Source organism: Ranitomeya imitator, chromosome 1 (assembly GCF_032444005.1).
Source record: "Ranitomeya imitator isolate aRanImi1 chromosome 1, aRanImi1.pri, whole genome shotgun sequence".
NCBI classification, from domain to species: domain Eukaryota; kingdom Metazoa; phylum Chordata; class Amphibia; order Anura; family Dendrobatidae; genus Ranitomeya; species Ranitomeya imitator.
The window spans coordinates 1,218,109,663-1,218,130,604 of NC_091282.1; positions in this window are offsets into that span (position 1 = coordinate 1,218,109,663).

Consider the following 20,942-nt stretch of genomic DNA (forward strand, 5'->3'; position numbering starts at 1 on the left):
GAGAATTAGGATAGGTCAGGAGACGTGTGGCTGCATGGTGGAGAATTAGGACAGGTCAGGAGATGTGTGGCTGCATCGTGGAGAATTAGGGCAGGTCAGGAGATGTGTGGCTGCATGGTGGAGAATTAGGACAGGTCAGGAGATGTGTGGCTGCATGGTGGAGAATTAGGACAGGTCAGGAGATGTGTGGCTGCATGGTGGAGAATTAGGACAGGTCAGGAGATTTGTGGCTGCATGGTGGAGAATAAGGGCAGATCAGGAGATGTGTGGCTGCATGGTGGAGAATTAGGTCAGGAAACGTGTGGCTGCATGGTGGAGAATTAGAGCAGGTCAGGAGATGTGTGGCTGCATGGTGGAGAATTAGGTCAGGAGACGTGTGGCTGCATGGTGGAGAATTAGAGCAGGTCAGGAGACGTGTGGCTGCATGGTGGAGAATTAGAGCAGGTCAGGAGACGTGTGGCTGCATGGTGGAGAATTAGGACAGGTCAGGAGATGTGTGGCTGCATGGTGGAGAATTAGGGCAGGTCAGGAGACGTGTGGCTGCATGGTGGAGAATTAGGGCAGGTCAGGAGACGTGTGGCTGCATGGTGGAGAATTAGGGCAGGTCAGGAGACGTGTGGCTGCATGGTGGAGAATTAGGGCAGGTCAGGAGACGTGTGGCTGCATGGTGGAGAATTAGGGCAGGTCAGGAGATGTGTGGCTGCATGTTGGAGAATTAGGACAGGTCAGGAGACGTGTGGCTGCATGGTGGAGAATTAGAGCAGGTCAGGAGACGTGTGGCTGCATGGTGGAGAATTAGGACAGGTCAGGAGATGTGTGGCTGCATGGTGGAGAATTAGGGCAGGTCAGGAGACGTGTGGCTGCATGGTGGAGAATTAGGGCAGGTCAGGAGACGTGTGGCTGCATGGTGGAGAATTAGGGCAGGTCAGGAGACGTGTGGCTGCATGGTGGAGAATTAGGGCAGGTCAGGAGATGTGTGGCTGCATGTTGGAGAATTAGGACAGGTCAGGAGACGTGTGGCTGCATGGTGGAGAATTAGAGCAGGTCAGGAGACGTGTGGCTGCATGGTGGAGAATTAGAGCAGGTCAGGAGACGTGTGGCTGCATGGTGGAGAATTAGGGCAGGTCTGGAGACGTGTGGCTGCATCATGGTGGAGAATTAGGGCAGGTCAGGAGACGTGTGGCTGCATGGTTTAGAATTAGGGCAAGTCAGGAGACGTGTGGCTGCATGGTGGAGAATTAGAGCAGGTCAGGAGATGTGTGGCTGCATGGTGGAGAATTAGAGCAGGTCAGGAGACGTGTGGCTGCATGGTGGAGAATTAGAGCAGGTCAGGAGACGTGTGGCTGCATGGTGGAGAATTAGAGCAGGTCAGGAGACGTGTGCCTGCATGGTGGAGAATTAGGGCAGGTCAGGAGACGTGTGGCTGCATGGTGGAGAATTAGAGCAGGTCAGGAGATGTGTGGCTGTATGGTGGAGAATTAGGGCAGGTCAGGAGACGTGTGGCTGCATGGTGGAGAATTAGGGCAGGTCTGGAGACGTGTGGCTGCATCATGGTGGAGAATTAGGGCAGGTCAGGAGACGTGTGGCTGCATGGTGGAGAATTAGAGCAGGTCAGGAGACGTGTGGCTGCATGGTGGAGAATTAGGGCAGGTCAGGAGACGTGTGGCTGCATGGTGGAGAATTAGGGCAGGTCAGGAGATGTGTGGCTGCATCATGGTGGAGAATTAGGGCAGGTCAGGAGATGTGTGGCTGCATCATGGTGGAGAATTAGGGCAGGTCAGGAGACGTGTGACTGCATGGTGGAGAATTAGGGCAGGTCAGGAGACGTGTGGCTGCATGGTGGAGAATTAGGGCAGGTCAGGAGACGTGTGGCTGCATGGTGGAGAATTAGGGCAGGTCAGGAGATGTGTGGCTGCATGGTGGAGAATTAGGGCAGGTCAGGAGACGTGTGGCTGCATGGTGGAGAATTAGGGCAGGTCAGGAGACGTGTGGCTGCATGGTGGAGAATTAGGGCAGGTCAGGAGATGTGTGGCTGCATGGTGGAGAATTAGGACAGGTCAGGAGATGTGTGGCTGCATGGTGGAGCATTAGGGCAGGTCAGGAGACGTGTGGCTCCATGGTGGAGAATTAGGGCAGGTCAGGAGATGTGTGGCTGCATCATGGTGGAGAATTAGGGAAGGTCAGGAGATGTGTGGCTGCATGGTGGAGAATTAGGGCAGGTCAGGAGACTTGTGGCTCCATGGTGGAGAATTAGGACAGGTCAGGAGACGTGTGGCTGCATGGTGGAGAATTAGGGCAGGAGACGTGTGGCTGCATGGTGGAGAATTAGGGCAGGTCAGGAGATGTGTGGCTGCATGGTGGAGAATTAGGGCAGGTCAGGAGATGTGTGGCTGCATCATGGTGGAGAATTAGGGCAGGTCAGGAGATGTGTGGCTGCATGGTGGAGAATTAGGGCAGGTCAGGAGACGTGTGGCTGCATGGTGGAGAATTAGGGCAGGTCAGGAGACGTGTGGCTGCATCATGGTGGAGAATTAGGGAAGGTCAGGAGATGTGTGGCTGCATGGTGGAGAATTAGGGCAGGTCAGGAGACGTGTGGCTCCATGGTGGAGAATTAGGAAAGGTCAGGACACGTGTGACTGCATGGTGGAGAATTAGGGCAGGTCAGGAGACGTGTGGCTCCATGGTGGAGAATTAGGGCAGGTCAGGAGATGTGTGGCTGCATGGTGGAGAATTAGGGCAGGTCAGGATATGTGTGGCTGCATGGTGGAGAATTAGGTCAGGAGACGTGTGGCTGCATGGTGGAGAATTAGGGCAGGTCAGGAGATGTGTGGCTGCATGGTGGAGAATTAGGGCAGGTCAGGAGATGTGTGGCTGCATGGTGGAGCATTAGGGCAGGTCAGGAGACGTGTGGCTCCATGGTGGAGAATTAGGGCAGGTCAGGAGATGTGTGGCTGCATCGTGGAGAATTAGGGCAGGTCAGGAGATGTGTGGCTGCATCGTGGAGAATTAGGGGAGGTCAGGAGATGTGTGGCTGCATCGTGGAGAATTAGGACAGGTCAGGAGACGTGTGGCTGCATGGTGGAGAATTAGGGCAGGTCAGGAGATGTGTGGCTGCATGGTGGAGCATTAGGGCAGGTCAGGAGACGTGTGGCTCCATGGTGGAGAATTAGGGCAGGTCAGGAGATGTGTGGCTGCATCATGGTGGAGAATTAGGGAAGGTCAGGAGATGTGTGGCTGCATGGTGGAGAATTAGGGCAGGTCAGGAGACGTGTGGCTCCATGGTGGAGAATTAGGACAGGTCAGGACACGTGTGACTGCATGGTGGAGAATTAGGGCAGGTCAGGAGACGTGTGGCTCCATGGTGGAGAATTAGGGCAGGTCAGGAGATGTGTGGCTGCATGGTGGAGAATTAGGGCAGGTCAGGAGATGTGTGGCTGCATGGTGGAGAATTAGGTCAGGAGACGTGTGACTGCATCATGGTGGAGAATTAGGACAGGTCAGGAGATGTGTGGCTGCATCATGGTGGAGAATTAGGGCAGGTCAGGAGATGTGTGGCTGCATCATGGTGGAGAATTAGGATAGGTCAGGAGACGTGTGGCTCCATGGTGGAGAATTAGGACAGGTCAGGAGATGTGTGGCTGCATGGTGGAGAATTAGTTCAGGAGACGTGTGGCTGCATGGTGGAGAATTAGGGCAGGTCAGGAGACGTGTGGCTGCATGGTGGAGAATTAGGGCAGGTCAGGAGACGTGTGGCTGCATGGTGGAGAATTAGGACAGGTCAGGAGATGTGTGGCTGCATGGTGGAGAATTAGGGCAGGTGAGGAGATGTGTGGCTGCATGGTGGAGAAGTAGGGCAGGTCAGGAGATGTGTGGCTGCATGGTGGAGAATTAGGGCAGGTCAGATGTGTGGCTGTATGGTGGAGAATTAGGTCAGGAGACGTGTGGCTGCATCATGGTGGAGAATTAGGATAGGTCAGGAGACGTGTGGCTGCATGGTGGAGAATTAGGACAGGTCAGGAGATGTGTGGCTGCATCGTGGAGAATTAGGGCAGGTCAGGAGATGTGTGGCTGCATGGTGGAGAATTAGGACAGGTCAGGAGATGTGTGGCTGCATGGTGGAGAATTAGGACAGGTCAGGAGACGTGTGGCTGCATCGTGGAGAATTAGGGCAGGTCAGGAGATGTGTGGCTGCATGGTGGAGAATTAGGACAGGTCAGGAGACGTGTGGCGGCTGCATGGTGGAGAATTAGGGCAGGTCAGATGTGTGGCTGCATGGTGGAGAATTAGGGCAGGTCAGGAATACGTGTGGCTGCATGGTGGAGAATAAGGGCAGATCAGGAGATGTGTGGCTGCATGGTGGAGAATTAGGGCAGGTCAGGAGACGTGTGGCTGCATGGTGGAGAATTAGGGCAGGTCAGGAGATGTGTGGCTGCATGGTGGAGAATTAGGGCAGGTCAGGAGATGTGTGGCTGCATCGTGGAGAATTAGGGCAGGTCAGGAGATGTGTGGCTGCATGGTGGAGAATTAGGACAGGTCAGGAGACGTGTGGCTGCATGGTGGAGAATTAGGACAGGTCAGGAGACGTGTGGCTGCATGGTGGAGAATTAGGGCAGGAGACGTGTGGCTGCATGGTGGAGAATTAGAGCAGGTCAGGAGACGTGTGGCTGCATGGTGGATAATTAGGGCAGGTCAGGAGATGTGTGGCTGCATGGTGGAGAATTAGGGCAGGTCAGGAGACGTGTGGCTGCATGGTGGAGAATTAGAGCAGGTCAGGAGATGTGTGGCTGCATGGTGGAGAATTAGAGCAGGTCAGGAGATGTGTGGCTGCATGGTGGAGAATTAGGACAGGTCAGGAGATGTGTGGCTGCATGGTGGAGAATTAGGACAGGTCAGGAGATGTGTGGCTGCATGGTGGATAATTAGGGCAGGTCAGGAGATGTGTGGCTGCATGGTGGAGAATTAGGACAGGTCAGGAGATGTGTGGCTGCATGGTGGATAATTAGGGCAGGTCAGGAGATGTGTGGCTGCATGGTGGAGAATTAGGACAGGTCAGGAGATGTGTGACTGCATGGTGGAGAATTAGGACAGGTCAGGAGATGTGTGACTGCATGGTGGAGAATTAGGACAGGTCAGGAGATGTGTGGCTGCATGGTGGATAATTAGGGCAGGTCAGGAGATGTGTGGCTGCATGGTGGAGAATTAGGACAGGTCAGGAGATGTGTGGCTGCATGGTGGATAATTAGGGCAGGTCAGGAGATGTGTGGCTGCATGGTGGAGAATTAGGGCAGGTCAGGAGATGTGTGGCTGCATCATGGTGGAGAATTAGGGCAGGTCAGGAGATGTGTGACTGCATGGTGGAGAATTAGGGCAGGTCAGGAGATGTGTGGCTGCATGGTGGAGAATTAGGACAGGTCAGGAGATGTGTGACTGCATGGTGGAGAATTAGAGCAGGTCAGGAGATGTGTGGCTGCATAGTGGAGAATTAGGACAGGTCAGGAGATGTGTGACTGCATGGTGGAGAATTAGGGCTGGTCAGGAGATGTGTGGCTGCATCATGGTGGAGAATTAGGGCAGGTCAGATGTGTGGCTGCATGGTGGAGAATTAGAGCAGGTCAGGAGATGTGTAACTGCATCATGGTGGAGAATTAGGGCAGGTCAGGAGATGTGTGGCTGCATCATGGTGGAGAATTAGGATAGGTCAGGAGACGTGTGGCTGCATCGTGGAGAATTAGGGCAGGTCAGGAGATGTGTGGCTGCATGGTGGAGAATTAGGTCAGGAGACGTGTGGCTGCATGGTGGAGAATTAGGGCAGGTCAGGAGATGTGTGGCTGCATGGTGGAGAATTAGGACAGGTCAGGAGACGTGTGGCTGCATGGTGGAGAATTAGGACAGGTCAGGAGATGTGTGGCTGCATGGTGGAGAATTAGGACAGGTCAGGAGATGTGTGGCTGCATGGTGGAGAATTAGGACAGGTCAGGAGATGTGTGGCTGCATGGTGGAGAATTAGGGCAGGTCAGGAGACGTGTGACTGCATGGTGGAGAATTAGGGCAGGTCAGGAGACGTGTGGCTGCATGGTGGAGAATTAGGACAGGTCAGGAGACGTGTGGCTGCATTGTGGAGAATTAGGACAGGTCAGGAGATGTGTGGCTGCATGGTGGAGAATTAGGACGGGTCAGGAGATGTGTGACTGCATGGTGGAGAATTAGGGCAGATCAGGAGATGTGTGGCTGCATGGTGGAGAATTAGGACAGGTCAGGAGACGTGTGGCTGCATGGTGGAGAATTAGGGCAGGTCAGGAGATGTGTGACTGCATGGTGGAGAATTAGAGCAGGTCAGGAGATGTGTGGCTGCATGGTGGAGAATTAGGGCAGGTCAGGAGACGTGTGGCTGCATGGTGGAGAATTAGGGCAGGTCAGGAGACGTGTGACTGCATGGTGGAGAATTAGAGCAGGTCAGGAGATGTGTGGCTGCATGGTGGAGAATTAGGACAGGTCAGGAGACGTGTGGCTGCATGGTGGAGAATTAGGGCAGGTCAGGAGACGTGTGACTGCATGGTGGAGAATTAGAGCAGGTCAGGAGATGTGTGGCTGCATGGTGGAGAATTAGGGCAGGTCAGGAGACGTGTGGCTGCATGGTGGAGAATTAGGGCAGGTCAGGAGATGTGTGGCTGCATGGTGGAGAATTAGGTCAGGAGATGTGTGGCTGCATGGTGGAGAATTAGAGCAGGTCAGGAGATGTGTGGCTGCATGGTGGAGAATTAGGACAGGTCAGGAGATGTGTGGCTGCATGGTGGAGAATTAGAGCAGGTCAGGAGATGTGTGGCTGCATGGTGGAGAATTAGGACAGGTCAGGAGATGTGTGGCTGCATGGTGGAGAATTAGAGCAGGTCAGGAGATGTGTGGCTGCATGGTGGAGAATTAGGGCAGGTCAGGAGATGTGTGGCTGCATGGTGGAGAATTAGGGCAGGTCAGGAGATGTGTGGCTGCATCATGGTGGAGAATTAGGATAGGTCAGGAGACGTGTGGCTGCATGGTGGAGAATTAGGACAGGTCAGGAGATGTGTGGCTGCATGGTGGAGAATTAGGACAGGTCAGGAGACGTGTGGCTGCATGGTGGAGAATTAGGGCAGGTCAGATGTGTGGCTGCATGGTGGAGAATTAGGGCAGGTCAGATGTGTGGCTGCATGGTGGAGAATTAGGGCAGATCAGGAGACGTGTGGCTGCATGGTGGAGAATTAGGGCAGGTCAGGAGACGTGTGGCTGCATGGTGGAGAATTAGGACAGGTCAGGAGATGTGTGGCTGCATGGTGGAGAATTAGGGCAGGTCAGGAGATGTGTGGCTGCATGGTGGAGAATTAGGGCAGGTCAGGAATACGTGTGGCTGCATGGTGGAGAATAAGGGCAGGTCAGGAGATGTGTGGCTGCATGGTGGAGAATTAGGGCAGGTCAGGAGACGTGTGGCTGCATGGTGGAGAATTAGGGCAGGTCAGGAGATGTGTGGCTGCATGGTGGAGAATTAGGATAGGTCAGGAGACGTGTGGCTGCATGGTGGAGAATTAGGGCAGGTCAGGAGATGTGTGGCTGCATGGTGGAGAATTAGGGCAGGTCAGGAGACGTGTGGCTGCATGGTGGAGAATTAGGGCAGGTCAGGAGACGTGTGGCTGCATGGTGGAGAATTAGGACAGGTCAGGAGATGTGTGGCTGCATGGTGGAGAATTAGGGCAGGTCAGGAGATGTGTGGCTGCATGGTGGAGAATTAGGACAGGTCAGGAGACGTGTGGCTGCATGGTGGAGAATTAGGGCAGGTCAGATGTGTGGCTGCATGGTGGAGAATTAGGGCAGGTCAGATGTGTGGCTGCATGGTGGAGAATTAGGGCAGATCAGATGTGTGGCTGCATGGTGGAGAATTAGAGCAGGTCAGGAGATGTGTAACTGCATCATGGTGGAGAATTAGGGCAGGTCAGGAGATGTGTGGCTGCATCATGGTGGAGAATTAGGATAGGTCAGGAGACGTGTGGCTGCATCGTGGAGAATTAGGGCAGGTCAGGAGATGTGTGGCTGCATGGTGGAGAATTAGGTCAGGAGACGTGTGGCTGCATGGTGGAGAATTAGGGCAGGTCAGGAGATGTGTGGCTGCATGGTGGAGAATTAGGACAGGTCAGGAGACGTGTGGCTGCATGGTGGAGAATTAGGACAGGTCAGGAGATGTGTGGCTGCATGGTGGAGAATTAGGACAGGTCAGGAGATGTGTGGCTGCATGGTGGAGAATTAGGACAGGTCAGGAGATGTGTGGCTGCATGGTGGAGAATTAGGGCAGGTCAGGAGACGTGTGACTGCATGGTGGAGAATTAGGGCAGGTCAGGAGACGTGTGGCTGCATGGTGGAGAATTAGGACAGGTCAGGAGACGTGTGGCTGCATTGTGGAGAATTAGGACAGGTCAGGAGATGTGTGGCTGCATGGTGGAGAATTAGGACAGGTCAGGAGATGTGTGGCTGCATGGTGGAGAATTAGGACGGGTCAGGAGATGTGTGGCTGCATGGTGGAGAATTAGGGCAGGTCAGGAGACGTGTGACTGCATGGTGGAGAATTAGGACAGGTCAGGAGACGTGTGGCTGCATGGTGGAGAATTAGGGCAGGTCAGGAGATGTTTGGCTGCATCATGGTGGAGAATTAGGGCAGGTCAGGAGACGTGTGGCTGCATGGTGGAGAATTAGGACAGGTCAGGAGATGTGTGGCTGCATGGTGGAGAATTAGGGCAGATCAGGAGATGTGTGGCTGCATGGTGGAGAATTAGGACAGGTCAGGAGACGTGTGGCTGCATGGTGGAGAATTAGGGCAGGTCAGGAGATGTGTGACTGCATGGTGGAGAATTAGAGCAGGTCAGGAGATGTGTGGCTGCATGGTGGAGAATTAGGGCAGGTCAGGAGACGTGTGGCTGCATGGTGGAGAATTAGGGCAGGTCAGGAGACGTGTGACTGCATGGTGGAGAATTAGAGCAGGTCAGGAGATGTGTGGCTGCATGGTGGAGAATTAGGGCAGGTCAGGAGACGTGTGGCTGCATGGTGGAGAATTAGGGCAGGTCAGGAGACGTGTGACTGCATGGTGGAGAATTAGAGCAGGTCAGGAGATGTGTGGCTGCATGGTGGAGAATTAGGGCAGGTCAGGAGACGTGTGGCTGCATGGTGGAGAATTAGGGCAGGTCAGGAGATGTGTGGCTGCATGGTGGAGAATTAGGTCAGGAGATGTGTGGCTGCATGGTGGAGAATTAGAGCAGGTCAGGAGATGTGTGGCTGCATGGTGGAGAATTAGGACAGGTCAGGAGATGTGTGGCTGCATGGTGGAGAATTAGAGCAGGTCAGGAGATGTGTGGCTGCATGGTGGAGAATTAGGACAGGTCAGGAGATGTGTGGCTGCATGGTGGAGAATTAGAGCAGGTCAGGAGATGTGTGGCTGCATGGTGGAGAATTAGGGCAGGTCAGGAGATGTGTGGCTGCATGGTGGAGAATTAGGGCAGGTCAGGAGATGTGTGGCTGCATCATGGTGGAGAATTAGGATAGGTCAGGAGACGTGTGGCTGCATGGTGGAGAATTAGGACAGGTCAGGAGATGTGTGGCTGCATGGTGGAGAATTAGGACAGGTCAGGAGACGTGTGGCTGCATGGTGGAGAATTAGGGCAGGTCAGATGTGTGGCTGCATGGTGGAGAATTAGGGCAGGTCAGATGTGTGGCTGCATGGTGGAGAATTAGGGCAGATCAGGAGACGTGTGGCTGCATGGTGGAGAATTAGGGCAGGTCAGGAGACGTGTGGCTGCATGGTGGAGAATTAGGACAGGTCAGGAGATGTGTGGCTGCATGGTGGAGAATTAGGGCAGGTCAGGAGATGTGTGGCTGCATGGTGGAGAATTAGGGCAGGTCAGGAATACGTGTGGCTGCATGGTGGAGAATAAGGGCAGGTCAGGAGATGTGTGGCTGCATGGTGGAGAATTAGGGCAGGTCAGGAGACGTGTGGCTGCATGGTGGAGAATTAGGGCAGGTCAGGAGATGTGTGGCTGCATGGTGGAGAATTAGGATAGGTCAGGAGACGTGTGGCTGCATGGTGGAGAATTAGGGCAGGTCAGGAGATGTGTGGCTGCATGGTGGAGAATTAGGGCAGGTCAGGAGACGTGTGGCTGCATGGTGGAGAATTAGGGCAGGTCAGGAGACGTGTGGCTGCATGGTGGAGAATTAGGACAGGTCAGGAGATGTGTGGCTGCATGGTGGAGAATTAGGGCAGGTCAGGAGATGTGTGGCTGCATGGTGGAGAATTAGGGCAGGTCAGGAATACGTGTGGCTGCATGGTGGAGAATAAGGGCAGATCAGGAGATGTGTGGCTGCATGGTGGAGAATTAGGGCAGGAGATGTGTGGCTGCATGGTGGAGAATTAGAGCAGGTCAGGAGATGTGTGGCTGCATGGTGGAGAATTAGGACAGGTCAGGAGATGTGTGGCTGCATGGTGGAGAATTAGAGCAGGTCAGGAGATGTGTGGCTGCATGGTGGAGAATTAGGACAGGTCAGGAGATGTGTGGCTGCATGGTGGAGAATTAGAGCAGGTCAGGAGATGTGTGGCTGCATGGTGGAGAATTGGGACAGGTCAGGAGATGTGTGGCTGCATGGTGGAGAATTAGGGCAGGTCAGGAGATGTGTGGCTGCATGGTGGAGAATTGGGACAGGTCAGGAGATGTGTGGCTGCATGGTGGAGAATTAGGGCAGGTCAGGAGATGTGTGGCTGCATGGTGGAGAATTAGGGCAGGTCAGGAGATGTGTGGCTGCATCATGGTGGAGAATTAGGATAGGTCAGGAGACGTGTGGCTGCATGGTGGAGAATTAGGACAGGTCAGGAGATGTGTGGCTGCATGGTGGAGAATAAGGGCAGATCAGGAGATGTGTGGCTGCATGGTGGAGAATTAGGACAGGTCAGGAGACGTGTGGCTGCATGGTGGAGAATTAGGGCAGGTCAGGAGACGTGTGGCTGCATGGTGGAGAATTAGGACAGGTCAGGAGATGTGTGGCTGCATGGTGGAGAATTAGGGCAGGTCAGGAATACGTGTGGCTGCATGGTGGAGAATAAGGGCAGATCAGGAGATGTGTGGCTGCATGGTGGAGAATTAGGACAGGTCAGGAGACCTGTGGCTGTGCAGTGACTGCATGGTGGAGAATTAGGGCAGGTCAGGAGACGTGTGGCTGCATGGTGGAGAATTAGGACAGGTCAGGAGATGTGTGGCTGCATGGTGGAGAATTAGGACAGGTCAGGAGATGTGTGACTGCACAGTGACCGCATGGTGGAGAATTAGGACAGGTCAGGAGATGTGTGGTGTGTCCGGTGAAATAGGGAAGAACAACATGAGATGAGGCTCTAAACAGGTGATAGAAAACATGGAGTGACCTAAAGATGAAGGACTTAAGCCTACCTAGGAATTGCCATGTGCAGAAATTTCCAAACAGAATCTCACAAATTGATGGTTATGAAAACATCAAATGTTACTGATGGAGTTGACTAAAAAGATGTGGAGGTATGCAATATCCATCAAACACAAGCTGCCTCCTGGCTTAAGAACCACCAAGATTGTAGAATACATGCCTGGACCTTCCTCCAATGCTTCCATGTGGTTGAATTCTTGGAGAAGCTGTGAGATTATTGGATTTTTCCATTAGGGAGGATGTGACCCTATGAAAAGTCTCTCAGGACTGAAGTAGATCCTTTATTGATGGGAGATTAACCAGGTGATGGATGTTATCAGCCATCGAATGGTAAAGACTTTCCATCTGCCCTCCACTTGAGGAACTGGCATGGTGGCATCATAACTGACCTTTTATGTTCGGAGAGCTTCTCCTTGGGTAGAAGGTTGCGTTTTTGTTGCCTTTGAAGGGCTTTGTGTTTGTCCCTTATGTATACAGAATACAGGTGGGTTAGAGCAGATCAGAGGGTCCAGACGAATATTACGCTGGACCTCAGACCTATTGTCTACAACTCTGGTTGTGATGGATGAATTAGTTACACAAAGCACTGTACAGTCTATGCTCCTTGTGTGGCGATGCTCCTCCTCAGGTGATTTACACGAAGACGCGAGTGTCCATCGTCTTATCTTAGGTTTCGTTATAGCACAAATTATTCTTGACTTTCTTGCCTTTAAAAGTTCTGAGAGCAGAGTAAAAGTTATTGTCTTCACAGAAGTCAGGAGAGGAACATGTATCAAAGCCCGGAGGAAAGGAAAGTACCTCTGGAAATGCCCGGCCGCTGCCAGTAACTGCTGGGACTTATGGTGAATTCCCCTCTGCACCCAGGACGGATGCTAGTCTGTAATGTTCTCACGGCCGGCCGGGACCTTCCCCGGCATATAACATATAACATACATGACCACTCCAGATTGTCCTGGAGACCTTGGGGCCACCTTGGAGCTCTTTGGTAGATGCCATCATGACAAACCATACTAACATTTTAAAGCCCCTTTTTTTCTAGCTTAGCACAGGCCCCGCTCAGCTTCTGTGGAGCACTTTGGGCCCATCAGATACAATCATTCTTGGAGCCCACGATGCAGCTACATAGAAATACTAAGACCACCAATGATGTGCGAAAACACACTAATATCGGGGTGTCATGTAAAACACTGTACATGTATTGGTTCCATGTCTTCTTTAAGAAAGATAGGATCGGGAAAAGGACAAGGGCTGAAACAAGGACCAGGACAAGGGCCAGAGCAGGGACAAGGACTGGGCCGGGACAAGGGACAGGACAAGGGACGGGACAAGGGCGATCCTCTCCCTGTGCATATACATAAAATTAATTCAACACAAAATACGACTACACCATCATTGGCAGTGGCATTTTAACGGACGCGATTCCAGGGTTAACAGACATAAGTTTTTTATTTTTCCGTCAATATGGCCATGTGGTGGCTTTTTTTTTTTTGCGGGACGAGTTGTACTTTTGAACGACACCATTGGTTTTACCATATCATGTGTTATGGGCTAGCGGAACACACCGAGTAAATAGAGATGTTTATTGATATTGGTGCGTTCGCAGCCCGGGGTCCACCGTGCAAGAGTACCTGCTGCTAGCAAACGGCAGAGCTATATGGCGGTATAGACTAACTCAGTTAATTCACTGAGTAGCCGTGAAAGGAAAGCATTGTGCCCTGTTAGACTCCACAGAGGCACAGGCTAACTGCCCAAACAGAGAGCAGTCAGTGGTCACACAAACACACAAAACTCCTCGCCGGAGGAGCCAGCATTCTAGGGGCTTATTTCAGCCGGGTCCCTGAACACACATACATGTGACCACACTGGCGCAAAGCACATAACATAAGACAATACTAGCGCATGGCCGTGCGGTCATGCGCAGTTTATATAGTTGCAGCACAGGAAGCTGCTACTGAAGTTTTTGCCCTTTCAGGACCTTCCAGAAGGACCAATGGAATGTACTGCAGCACCTGAGCATGTGACCGAACATGTGGCCCTCGACCTCCAATGGGAGACCCTGCCCTGGGCATGCTCAGTGTGAGTAAACAAGGACTTAGTCCCAGAGAGGCTCGCTCGCCGCAGATCAGTGCAGGGTACCATAGGAAAGCCAGAAAAGGCAGTAGTGACCCTATGCACCGAATCAGCCCCAGCGAGACGCTGGGAGCGACGTCTCCGCTGAGCAGACCCCACTGCGGCCGATACCGAATGGGAGACCGCAGCAGACACGGATCGAGATTCCCCCTGTGCAGCACAAGAAACTCGACTCCTAACATTACCCCCCCCCCCCCTCCTTGAGCCTCACTACGCTCAAAAGCCGCAATAAGCAGCGGAGCCCGAATGTGCTCCACAGGCTCCCAGGTTCTATCCTCTGGGCCGTGACCCTTCCAGTCCACCAGATAAAATTTCTTGCCACGTACCACCTTGCACCCCACAATAGCATTCACCTCAAACTCATCCGTGGATGAACCCGATGTCCCAGCAGATGACTCGGAAAACCGGGACAAATGAACGGGCTTTAAGAGGGAAACGTGGAAAGTATCGGTGATACCAAGGCGTGGAGGAATAGCCAAACGGTAGACCACAGGGTTGACCTGTTCCAGAACCTTAAACGGGCCAATGTAGCGAGGAGCAAACTTAGTGGACTCAACTCGCAGCCTGATGTTACGGGCGGAGAGCCACACTAAGTCGCCAGGAGCAAAGACCGGAGCGGGGCGCCGGTGTGTATCAGCCGAAACCCTCATTCTCTCCTTGGAGGCCCGGATGTCATCCTGTGTGCGGTCCCAGATGTCACGTGCCTCCACCGCCCAGTCTGCCACCCTAGAATCGGTGGATGACACGGGCATGGGCACAGGGACACGCGGATGCTGGCCGTAATTAAGGAGAAAAGGAGTTTGACCAGTGGAATCGGCTACGGTGTTGTTCAGGGCAAATTCCGCCCAAGGTAGCAAAGATGCCCAGTCATCCTTCCTAGCAGAGACGAAATGTCGCAAATATGTCACCAGAGTCTGGTTGGTTCTCTCCACCAACCCATTCGTCTCGGGATGGTATGCAGAGGAGAGGTTTAACTCTATGCTGAGTAAACGGCAGAGCTCTCTCCAAAACCGAGATGCGAACTGGGGACCCCGATCGCTGACAATCTTATCAGGCATACCATGCAATCGGAAAACGTGTTTAATGAACAACACCGCCAAGGCCCGTGCTGAGGGTAACCGAGGAAGCGGCACCAAATGCACCATCTTGGAGAAATGGTCGGTGACAACCCAAATAATGGAGCAGCCACGTGACTTGGGTAGACCCACCACAAAGTCCATCCCGACCATCTCCCAGGGCCTGTCTGCCACTGGTAGAGGGTAAAGCAACCCAGCAGGCCGTTGCCGAGGAGACCGATTCTGGGCGCAAGAAACGCACGCCTGAATATAGTCCTTGACATCTCGGGCCATATACGGCCACCAGTATGTTCTCGCCAGAAGCTCAGATGTCCTCTTGGTCCCAAAATGCCCACCCACTCTGGAGGAGTGAGCCCAAGAGAGAACCTCCGGTCGCAAGTTAGCTGGTATGAAAGTCTTGCTCGGGGGCACAGACTCTAGCGAAACCAGAGCTACAGTTCTCAGGCTCTCAGAAGGGACAATAAGCCGAGGCTCCTCCTCCTCCGATGACACCACGGAGCGGGAGAGAGCGTCAGCACGAACGTTCTTCTCCCCGGAGAGGAAATGGAGAGTAAAATGGAACCGGGAGAAGAACAGGGACCATCTAGCCTGGCGAGAATTCAGCCGCTGGGCCGTTTGCAGATACACCAAGTTCTTGTGGTCAGTGAAGACTTGGAAGGGAAAGCGAGCTCCCTCCAAGAGATGTCTCCACTCCGAAAAAGCCAACTTCATGGCCAGCAACTCCCTGTCCCCGATGGAATAATTCCTCTCCGCTGGTGTGAAGGTCTTGGAGAAGAAGCAAGGATGCTTCCGACCTTGAGCATCCTTTTGGAAAAGGAATGCTCCAGCACCAACGGATGAGGCATCCACCTCCAAGATAAATGGCTTATCAACATCGGGGAAAATGTAGGATGGGAGCGCTAGCGAAGTGTGACTTGATCGAGAGAAAGGCTTTGGAGACCTCCTCTGACCACAACTTGGGATTTGCTCCCTTCTTGGTGAGGGCAACCAAGGGAGCTACCAAAGTTGAGAAGTGTGGAATGAACTGGCGATAGTAATTAATGAACCCCATAAAGCGCTGCACCGCTTTAAGAGAATGGGGTTCCTGCCAGTCCATTACAGCCTGTAGCTTGGCAGGATCCATAGCCAAACCCTGGGCAGAGATGATATTACCAAGGAAAGGCAAGGACTCCTGCTCAAACACACACTTCTCCAACTTGGCGTAGAGGGAGTTTGCCCGTAAGAGGTCGAAGACTTTGTGAACATCTCTCCGATGGGAGTCAATATCTGGAGAGATGAGAATATCATCCAGATAGACTACGACCGAGGTGGTGAGCATATCCCGGAAGATGTCGTTCACAAAGTCTTGGAAAACGGCTGGGGCATTACAGAGCCCGAAGGGCATCACCAGATATTCATAGTGCCCATCCCTGGTGTTAAAAGCCGTCTTCCATTCATCCCCCTCACGGATGCGAATCAGGTTGTAAGCACCCCGCAGATCTAACTTTGTAAATACCCTCGCTCCCCGTAGCCTATCAAACAGCTCAGATATCAGGGGTAGTGGGTACTTGTTCTTAACGGTGATGGCGTTAAGACCCCTGTAGTCTATGCATGGACGTAAGTCTCCAGTCTTCTTCTGTACGAAGAAGAACCCTGCCCCTGCCGGTGACACTGACTTCCTAATGAATCCTCTTGCCAGATTCTCTTGGATGTACTGGGACATTGCCTCCGTCTCCGGGAGAGATAACGGATAGACTCGACCCCGGAGAGGCTCAGCACCAGGCAAGAGGTCAATAGGACAGTCATAGGGGCGGTGAGGCGGAAGGGTCTCCGCAGCTCTTTTGGAGAACACGTCTGCATAGGGCCAATAGTGCTTGGGGAGAGAGGAAAGATCTGCGGGTACCTGTGTAGTAGCAACCTGAACGCACTCCCTCAGACATCTACCCTCGCAGGATTTACTCCATCCCAAAATTCTCCCAGAGGACCACTCAATATGAGGAGAATGGTAGCGAAGCCATGGTATCCCCAACAGGACCTCATCAATTCCCTCAGGAATGACTAATAGGGAGATTATCTCCTGATGTGATGGAGACACAGATAGCGTGAAAGGAATGGTTTGGTGGGTAATATGTGAAGGTAGTGTTGACCCATTTACCACTCGAACGGTTACTGGCTTGGCGAGCATCACCAAGGGTATTGCGTGACGCTGGGCAAAAGCGGAAGACATAAAGTTACCCTCTGCCCCAGAATCCACGCATAGCTCGACCATAAGAGTGGATGGGCCTATGGTAATTGTCCCCTTGAAGGACAACTTTGAGGCAAACGTCGCCGTGTCTAGTGTACCTCCTCCAACTGCCACTAGACGCTGACGTTTCCCCGACCGCTGAGGACCCTTGGAGGCAAGGTGTCCTGACTGCTGGCAAACATGACGGACCTTATGTGCACGGGCAGACTGAGACTTGGATCCCGCTCGTGTCACCTCTAAGGCCTCATGTGACTCGGATGCCTGGACTGGAGATTCCAAAGGTTTGGCGAAGGTGGGAGCCAGCCGAAACCTCTGCCTACACTGGGCTCGCTCCAACCTCCGCTCGTTAAAACGGAGGTCAATACGAGTAGAGACAGTTATTAACTCCTCCAGTGTGGCAGGAATCTCCCTAGTGGCCAGAGCGTCCTTAATGTGGTCAGCCAGGCCCCTCCAAAATATGGGGATAAGGGCTTTATCCGACCAATCCAGCTCGGAAGCTAAAGTACGGAAGCGGACGGAAAAATGGCTGACCAAGGACTCACCCTGAGTTAATGCCAGTAGTTGGAGCGCTGTGTCATGGGTGACTTGAGGTCCTAAAAAGACCTTTTTCAGAGTGCTCAGTAACAACGGAGCACTCTGCACCACATGATCACCACGCTCCCACAGCGGCGTAGCCCACTCCAACGCCCTGTCCGACAAAAGAGACACAATAAATCCCACCTTAGCCCGCTCTGTAGGAAAACGTGCAGCCAGGAGCTCGAGGTGAATAGAGCACTGACTCACGAATCCCCTACAAGTTTTGCTATTTCCAGAAAATTTTTCTGGCAGCGGGAGGCGAGATAACGTCGGAACAGGGGTGGCAGTGGACAAGGTTGCTGCAGCCACGCTAGCAGCCTGTACAGCAACTGCGGTAACATCCACAGCTGAGGTTGAGCTCTCGAGAGCCGCCAACCTACCCTCCAGCTGCTGGATATACCGCAAAGATTGCTGAATGTCCACCATTTACTAGCCAGACCCTGGCGCTAGTATTCTGTTAGGGCTAGCGGAACGCACCGAGTAAATAGAGATGTTTATTGATATTGGTGCGTTCGCAGCCCGGGGTCCACCGTGCAGGAGTAGCTGCTGCTAGCAAACGGCGGAGCTATATGGCGGTATAGACTAACTCAATTAATTCACTGAGTAGCCGTGAAAGGAAAGCACTGTGCCCTGTTAGACTCCACAGAGGCACAGGCTAACTGCCCAAACAGAGAGCAGTCAGTGGTCACGCAAATACACAAAACTCCTCGCCGGAGGAGCCAGCATTCTAGGGGCTTATTTCAGCCGGGTCCCTGAACACACATACATGTGACCACACTGGCGCAAAGCACATAACATAAGACAATACTAGCGCATGGCCGTGTGGTCATGCGCAGTGTATATAGTTGCAGCACAGGAAGCTGCTACTGAAGTTTTTGCCCTTTCAGGACCTTCCAGAAGGACCAATGGAAAGTGCTGCAGTACCTGAGCATGTTTTGCCCTTTCAGGACCTTCCAGAAGGACCAATGGAATGTACTGCAGCACCTGAGCATGTGACCGAACAGGTGGCCCTCGACCTCCAATGGGAGACCCTGCCCTGGGCATGCTCAGTGTGAGTAAACAAGGACTTAGTCCCAGAGAGGCTCGCTCACCGCAGATCAGTGCAGGGTACCATAGGAAAGCCAGAAAAGGCAGTAGTGACCCTATGCACCGAATCAGCCCCAGCGAGACGCTGGGAGCGACGTCTCCGCTGAGCAGAGCCCACTGCGGCCGATACCGAATGGGAGACCGCAGCAGACACGGATCGAGATTCCCCCTGTGCAGCACAAGAAACTCGACTCCTAACATCATGTACTGGAAAAAATTTCAAGCGAGGTGAATTTGCAATAAAAGTGAAGTTTGATAATTTTTCTTCTTACCACGTTCACCAAATGCTGAAACTGAGCTGCCATTATGACTCTCCAGGTCATTATGAGTTCATAGACAACAAACAGGTCTAGGTTCTTTTTTTATCTAAGTGGTGACAAAAAATCCCCCAAAAGTTAGGGGAAAAAAAAAAAAACATTGCGTCATTTTCCGAGACCTGTAGAGTCTCCATTTTTCGTGATCTTAGGTTGGGTGAGGAATTATTTTTTGCGTGCCGAGCTGATATTTTTATGGATACCATTCTGGTGCAGATTCCATCTTTAGATCTCCTGTTATTGCACTTTAGTGCAATGTTGAGGAAATAAAAATAAATAAATAAAACGGAATTCTAGAGTTTGGATTTTTTGTTTTGTGTTACACCGTTTACCTATCGGATAAAAAGATCAGGCGATTCTGAACACAGTGATACCAGGTGTGTATTATTTTTTTTTTCAGTGTTTTATTTTGAAGGGGTTAATTTAAATTATTATACATTTTTTATTTTAATAATATTTTTAAAAACATTTTTTTCTACTTTACACAGTCATCAGTCTCCATGGGAGACTAGAAGCTGCGATCATCCTGTGTTAGCAGATATGCTCACTTGCTAACAGCACCGACCGCTGGGCGGTGCTCTTCGCTATCCAGCTATGACAACCACATCAATCTAATTTAAACCACGGGTTGTCATGCCAACCCAGCGGCGACCCATGCTCATGTGACACTGGCACAGATGGGAGGGGTTTGTGACGCACTACAGGCGCTATTGTGTTGAATACCGCTGTCAGATTCACCGTCGTATTTCACATGTTAACAGCCGCAGGTGGATCGTGATTCCACCTGCGGCTGTTAGGGACGTATGACATGTGCTGGAAAAGATGTGGGCTCAGCTCTAGAGCCCACATCAAAGGGGGAGACCCAACATGCGCCGCACATGTCATGAAGGGGTTTAAGACCACCCCAACGCTGCCTTCTTGTTAGTTACAACTGTGAGATCACTAGTTACAGTATACAGGAGCTTCTCATAAAATTAGAATATCATCAAAAAGTGAGTTTATTTCAGTTCTTCAATACAAAAAGTGAATCTCCTATATTATATAGGGTCATTACACACAGTGTGATCTATTTCACGTGTTTAGTTCTGTTAATGTTGATGATTATGGCTTACAGCCAATGAAAACCCAAAAGTCATTATCTCAGTAAATTAGAATAATTAACAATAATCACCTGTAAAGGCTCCTAAGTGTTTATAAAGGTCCCTTAGTCTGTTTCAGTAGCTCCACAATCATGGGGAAGACTGCTGACCTGACAGATGTCCAGAAGGCAGTCACTGACACTCCACAAGGAGGGGAAGCCACAAAAGGTAAGATAAAGAAGCCGGCTGTTCACAGAGTGCTGGATCCCCTGACTCAAAAGGTAGACGTGATCTGAAGCTTCTTGGGATTGTCAGTCTTTTCCACTCCTCCAGGATCATGGCTTTAATATGGTTATTGACGGGGAACACTTTGTTCATACGGCTTCTTAAACCCCGAAACATTTCATCCTGTATTGAGGAGGGCTGGTGGGAATCCTCCATCTTCATAGTATTCCTGACGGCCGATAATGGAGCATCAGCATCTTCTCAAGAGACTAGGTACTTCTTTTCCTCTGGGGGACTTGTGATAAATTCTTCCCTTTCGTTCAGGGTCAGTGTAGTCTGATAATTCCTCCCCTTCTGAACTGGATTTCATCTCCCATCGTGGTCTTTTTGCCTGGGAGCCATCTGGGAGGATTGTGGAGTAGCGAACTCCGTGACGGGATTCTGACCCTCCTCTCTTATTATGGTCCTTATATCGGTCACAAATGAGGGGTGTTCATAGTTAACCCCCTTGGCAATACACTCTGGGCATAGCCGTTTCCCATACGTGTCCGGCGGTTTAGTATTACACGTGGCACATCTCTTTCCTTTCTTTCTGGGTGCGAATGGTGTCATGGACCTTTTAGGGGCTTCCTTCAAAGGAAGGTACCATGAATCATACCCTAGATGACAGACAGTATGAGACCCCAAACTCCCAGAAACTCACTTGTAGCGGGGTTTCAGAAGGTATCAGACCGCCCAGTGGTTTGACCTTCCATAGATGGCTGACTATATTCCC